Genomic DNA, 7,586 nt, shown 5'->3' with positions numbered 1-7,586 from the left:
TTCATTAAATATCACATGTAAACATTTAATGCATTCTGTTATAGCTCGGTTACAACTCGGTGAATACTAAACTTCACTCGGTAGACATTCTGTCTTTATTAACCGACTGCGATAACCTTAGGGTTTACCGACTAGGTTCCTTGGGGTTTACCGACTAGGTTCCTTGGGGTTTACCGACTAGGTTCTTTGCTTGATAACATAGTATAGTATTAACCTTTACATTTTACAACATATGTATGATGTTAAAACAATCTAAAACATCAGGATCTCATCATTGTCTAACTCAGTAGTAGTTGCCCATTGAATAACTTAGCCCCTTATTCATCATATTCTTTCCTGTGTCTTTACTGACTTCTTTATAATCTTCATATCATACTTCTCAAGATATGGCAACATCATACTGAATTAGAAAATCAATTTCTTGACATCAATGACAAAATAATAATATCAAGATAGTAAAACATCTTTAATCAGTTATGTCCATAATCATCAACAACCTTCTCAATATCCTTATAATGTAATATTGCCCACAATCTCCCCCTTTGGCATTGATGGAAAAACCAATTGATTTGACCTTTAAAAAATTTGGATTGCTGCGATTCTGAAACGCTTGAAATGCTCTCCCCCATACATCAAACTTCTCTTCTGTTTTCAGTCTTTATTTCAATCTGTAGTCTTCTCTCAGTCTTCTCCCATATATTCTAAGTCTTCTCCCCCTTGGTAGGTCTTCTCCTCTTTAAGTCTTCTCTCCCTTAAGTAGGTCTTCTCCCCCTTTGACAACAATGCCAAAAAAAAAAAAAAAAAACTAAAACATAATTTGTTTATGTAAGAAGTTATTTCCTATTGTTGTGTATCAACTGAGTCTCGATCAGAGCATTTGTCTTCAATTCTTGTTCCCTGTATCATTCTCTGTATTATTCCAGTATTACTTCCAATACACTTTCAGAAAAACATTCTAAAGTGTATCACTCCAGCATCAACTCCCCAAAAGATATTCAATAGATTCATCGAAGTGATGCTTTCACCGAACTCGGTCAGTGAGTAAAAGATAGGGGTAGGACCCCTAACTTACTTCTGAGATATTCAAAAGTGTCCTTTGGTAGTGGTTTGGTGAAGATATCAGCTATTTGCTCCTTTGTGTTAACATATTCCAACACCACTTTCTTCTCTTGAGCTTCTTCTCTAAGATAATGATATTTGATAGATATGTGCTTTGTCTTAGAGTGCATAACAGGATTCTTTGAAATATTAATGGCACTAGTATTGTCACAGAATATAATTACTGGCTCGGTAACTTTCTCATTTATACCTTCTAACAGTTGTTTGATCCATGCAATGTTGGTACAATTCAGTGCTGTTGCAACATATTCAGCTTCGGTTGTTGACTGAGAAACACATCCTTGTTTCTTGCTAAGCCAGCTCACTAGTCTTTCTCCTAAGAAGAAAGCTCCTCCACTTGTGCTTTTTCTATCACCAATGTTGTCTGCCAAATCAGCATCAGTATAAACTTTTAAATCAAAGTCATTTCCTTTCTGATATGCTAAGCCATAATCTTCAGTGCCTTTTAAGTATCTGAAAAAAAAATTGATTGTCGTCATGTGCATTTCCTTAGGATCTGCAGAGAATCTTGCAACAATACCTACTGCATGTGCTATATCTGGCCTGCTGTGAACAACATATTGTAGTTTTCCAATCATGGATCGGTAGAGTGTCTCATCAACAGATGCAAATTCATCATTCTTTGATAGTTTACAGTTGGTAGTCATAGGAGTACTTACTGGTTTTGAATCCTCAATTCCAAATTTCTTCAAGATTTCCTTTATGTACTTGGATTGAGTAATAAAAATCTCATTTTTCATTTGCAGTAGCTGTAAACCTATTAAATACTTTATCTCACCGATTAATGACATCTCAAATTCTTTGCTCATTTCATTTACAAAGTTCTTGCATAAAGAGTCATTTCCAAAAAATATAATATCATCAACAAATATGGCTGAGATTAGTATTCCATTTTCATCATTCTTCATGTACATGTTGTTGTTCTCACTTGTCCTTATAAAACCAATCTTAATCAAATAAGAGTGCAATCTCTCATACCATGCTCTAGGTGCTTGTTTCAGACCATATAAAGCTTTGTTCAATTTACATACCTGATCTTTATTATTGTCTTCAACAAATCCTTCAGGTTGTTCAATGAAAACTTCTTCTAATATTCCATTCAGAAATGCAGATTTGACATCCATTTGATATACCTTGAAGTTCTTGAAAGCAGCATATGCCAACAATGTTCTTACTCCTTCAAGTCTAGCAACAGGTGCAAAAGTCTCACCATAATCAATTCCTTCTTCTTGGGCATAACCTTCGCAAACTAATCTTGCTTTGTTCCAAATGACCTCACCTTTTTCATTTAGCTTGTTTCTGAAGATCCACTTTGTACCGATTACATTTTTGTCCTTCGGTCTTGGGACCAGTGTCCATGTGTCATTCTTTTTTATTTGATCAATCTCTTCTGTCATAGCATTTATCCAATCTTCACTGTTAAATGCCTCTTTCACTATTCTCGGTTCAAATTCAGATATGAAACATGTGTTTTGTCTCAGTTTGTTCCTTGTCATCACTGGATCATCCTTATCTCCTATAATCTGACTTGGTGCATGGTGCCTTCTGACATACTTAGCTAATACAGGCTCGGTAGGCTCTGTATGATCTTCTTCATCACTCGGTAACTGGATATTTTCTTCATTTTCTTCAACAGTTATCTCAGCAGAACTTCTCGGTTGCACATAGACAAATTCATCATAGTCTTCCAGTTCTTTGGAATTCCCTTCATTATTACTTTCTGCAAATTCATCAATTTTCACATTTGCACTTTCTACTATTTTGTTAGATGATTTGATCAGACATTTAAATGTTTTGCTTCTAGAAGAATATCCTAGAAATGTTCATGCTTCACTTTTTCTGATCAAACTTGTCATTTCTATCATCTTTATGAACATAGCATTTACTTCCAAAGATCTTAAAATAACTTACATTAGGTTTCTTGCCATACCAGATTTCATAAGGTGTCTTCAAAGTACCTTTCTTCAATTGAACTCGGTTCAAGGTGTAAACAGTTGTGTTTATTGCTTCTCTCCAAAATGTTTGTGGAACCTTCTTTTCAATCATCAGTGTTCTAGCACAATCCACAATAGATCTGTTTCTTCTTTCAGCTATTCCATTCTGCTGTGGAGTTCTCGGTGCGGAGACTTGTCTTTTAATACCATGATCATTGCAAAATAGGTTGAACTCATCAGATGTGAACTCTCCTCCTCTATCTGATCTATAAGACATTTCAGTTGTCTTCCTGTTTTATTTTCAACTCTAGCCTTGTACCATTTAAACATTTGAAAAGCTTCTAATTTTTCTTTTAAAAACATTACTAACATCATCCTTGAATAATCATCAACAAATAATATGAAATATTTATCACCATAATAACTTTGAACTTTCATAGGACCATAAAGATCAATGTGCACAAGATCTAAAATTCCCTTAGAAGTGTAGGACTTACTTGTAAAGCTTGATCTTGTCATTTTACCTATCTGGCATCCTCAACACATAGCATTCTCAAGTTTTTCAAGACTTGGTAAACCTCTTACTCTGTGCTTCTTACTTATCTTGATCAAATTATCAAAATTAACATGACAAAACCTTTTTATGCCATAACCAGGTATTATCAATCTTTGCATGCAAACACTTATTTTGAGTTGAGTCAAGGTGAAATGTATTACCTTTTGTTTGTGTCCCGATAGCAACTAAATTTCCATTCTTCTCATGAACTTTGACAATTCCTTTCTAAAATTCTATTCGGTAACCTGTGTTGTTTAGTTGTGCTACACTCAACAGATTATATTTCAAACCTTCAACCCAATAAACATCATTGCACCTTGCTTTATCAAGAAGTGTTATGGATCATTTACCTCTCACCGGACATGGTGCATCATTACCAAATCTAACATAGCCTCCATCATAATCTTCTAACATAACAAACTTGTGTTTATATCCTGTCATATGATGTGAGCATCCACTATCTATAATCCAAGAATCATTAGTGTTTATGTGAGATATTAGGGTTTTTTCTTCATACCTTTCTTCATCCGATCCATCCTTGATAGCCACATAAACAACTTCCTCTATATCAGTCTCATCTGATTTATCATCGTCAGATTCCTCGTCAGCAATTAAGCATGTCTTTCTATCTCTTCTTCTGAAGTTTCGGTGTCCTCTGTAATGATTATCTTTCTGTCTGTCATCTCGGTAATCTCTCTTTTCAGTGAAATCTTTGTCCGGACAATTAGAAGCCATATGTCCAATCTTATCACAATTGAAACATTTCAAAGGTAGTTTTCCTTTATACTTACCTTTGCCTCTCGGTAACCTTTTGGCCAATAGTGCTTCAAAGTCTTCTTGCTTTCTGATTTCTTCATATAGTTTGTGTACCTCCTCCATGTTCTTCCGAAATCTTTCACTTGCTCCACTGTGATCTCCTTCAGAGTACTTATACTTTCTTTCATTGTAATCATTAGATTCATTCAAATGAAAAGAACTAAATGCAGATTCAACTTTATTTACCGATGACCCACTGTTATCAAAATTACTTAACTCAAATGCATGTAGCTTACCAATAGTAGCATCCAAGGAAACTGGCATATTAGGTACAAACCTCAATTCATTGATTGCAGAGACTCTGATTGCATAGGCAGGTAGAAGGGTTCTTAACAACTTACTTGTCACATCCTTTTCTTCCATAGTTCCTCCTGCTCCTTTGATTTGATTTACAATCTCCTTTAGTCTTGTACTGTACTGGGTTATGTTTACACCTTCATTCATCCTCATAGATTCAAGTTGTCCTCTTAAACTATCTACTTTTGCTCTTTGAACATGTTCATCTCCTCCATATACAGATATGAGCTTAGTCCACATTGCCTTTGCATCATTGCAGCCTTCTAGATCATTAAACTCTGAATCGGTCAATGCAGATGTTATTTCAATCATTGCTTGAATATGTTCTTGCTTTGCCTTTATCTCTTCCATAGTCAATGGATAGGTGCTCGATGCAACAAAATCATTCTCCAGATAGTATATAGCATATTCTCCAACTCCTGATAGATGTAGCTTCATCCTTTTATGCCATGTAGAGAAACTTGACTTATTCAGCTTAGGTGCATCCCTCTTATACATCTTTGGATCTTTAACTCAAGTGCCTTTAAACTTTCATTTCGGAGTCCAAAGCTCTGATACCAATTGATAGTTCTGATACTTAATATAAGTACAGATCCAATAGCCAACAAGATGAGAGGGGGGGTGAATCATACAAACTTAATCATCCATAAAAACATCAGATTCAACCTCAGTAACATATATATCAGTCATATAACCAAAAACTATCAAACATGCAAACTCAAAAGCATATGAACAATATAAACCTCATAACACCAGATTTAACATGGAAACCCAAATAGGGAAAAAAACACTGTGGGATTTCGGACCCACTAAGAAATATACTCTTCTAGAGTATGCTCGGTTAAAAGCAAATCCTGTTAAAGATTACAAACACATTGCTAGATGTGACCCGGTTAAGGGATTTCCCTCAGATCTGTTAGGATCTTCACTTTGTTAGAAGTGACCTTGTCAAAGGATTTCAAACACTCAATTAGAATGTCACCTTGTTAGAGGATTTACATATAAGACTGTTAAGTCCACTTGGTTAAGAGATTTCTTGTCGCTTTCACAAAATAACAGTAATACAATCTGTCTGCAACTTCACATTTAAAATACTAAAGTAGATTCCTATTTGTTCAATACAATCTAGACATAGAACTAATCTTGTCTATCTGTTGGGCATCAATACTCTGTTATTCTAACAGGTCTTCAAGCTTCTGTGCTCGATAATTACTATGTAGCATCCATGTGCATACACTTGCCCACATACATTGTTTATCAACAGTTTCCTATTTATAAACAATCTTCTAACCGCTTAATTTCCTTGATCACATTTCCCATGATCAATCATAGCCATCAGATCTTCAATCTTGTCCAGGTTCATTGTATCTTTCGATCTGAAAACGTTTTACCCCGCCTTGGAACTTGCACATTCACCTTGGAACTTGTGTTAGGGTAATGTGGTTCAATCTGAGCTGTAGATCTTCCTGCCGACTTTCCATTGCCTTAGATTCGTTTAACAAACTTCTTCCATGACTTGCCAATCATTGATCCGCTCCAGCTCATCAGCTTCTTTCATTAAATATCACATGTAAACATTTAATGCATTATGTTATAACTCGGTTACAACTCGGTGAATACTAAACTTCACTCGGTAGACATTATCTTTATTAACCGACTACAATAACTTTAGGGTTTACCAACTAGGTTCCTTAAGGCTTACCGACTAGGTTCTTTGCTTGATAACATAGTATAGTATTAACCTTTACATTTTACAACATATATATGATGTTAAAACAATCTAAAACATCAAGATCTCATCATTATCTAACTCGATAGTAGTTGCCCATTGAATAACTTATCCCCTTATTCATCATATTCTTTCATGTATCTTTAACGACTTCTTTATAATCTTCATACCATACTTCTCAAGATATGGAAACATCATACTGAATTAGAAAATCAATTTCTTGACATCAATGACAAAATAATAATATCAAGATAGTAAAACATCTTTAATCAATTATGTCCATAATCATCAACAACCTTCTCAATATCCTTATAATGTAATATTGTCAACACGTACTTTTGCACTTAGATGATTTCTCTTTGAAGTGTAAAGTTAGCTTGAACCTTTTTTATATGGATGCTTAACCTTTTATCATGGAATGTACATGGTTTGTTATGATGGTGTTCATTGTGATATGAAAACTTTTTGCTTAATCCCTAAAAGATTGCACCATTTCTCATGGAGTTGTTGCTAAGCAAGGCAAAGCAAAACTTGGTTACTAGGAATTCGTTCATTGGAGCATGATCCATTACTCTCATTGTCTCTAGGAGTAGATTAGAACTTCTTAACCTTTTCCCTTTTTGTCCTTTTTCAGTTCCAATTAAGTCTGTTTAAGGAAGAAGCATCATAATCTTGCAATATTTGATGATGAAGTTCCAAATAACAGCAAGAGAAGTGAAGAACAACAAAAGTGTAAGTCCCCCTTGGATTACCAACACACATCATACCAAACAAGCTATATCCATCATTAAGTTGCAAGTTCACATAAGAACTTTGGAATCACTTTTATGAACTTTTACAATCTTAGCCTAAAATGTGATTTTGCTCAAGAGAGGATAAAGTGTTGTTGACATTTTTATTCTGTGTTGGTATGGTCATAAAACACCCATCAACATGACCTATATGATTAACTAATCTAAATTCATGATTAAAAAAGTACTAAACTATTTTTAGATATTAAAGTGATTAAAAACGAATTATGATTTTTTTAAATATTGAAAAAATAGAAATCTAATTTTAAAAAATATATGTACTATAAATTATAATTATAAAATTTAGTATTAGTAATTTTAAACGTGGGATTGTATTCATATTT

Source organism: Cryptomeria japonica, chromosome 5, assembly GCF_030272615.1.
Source record: "Cryptomeria japonica chromosome 5, Sugi_1.0, whole genome shotgun sequence".
NCBI classification, from domain to species: domain Eukaryota; kingdom Viridiplantae; phylum Streptophyta; class Pinopsida; order Cupressales; family Cupressaceae; genus Cryptomeria; species Cryptomeria japonica.
This window is presented reverse-complemented; position numbering follows the sequence as displayed.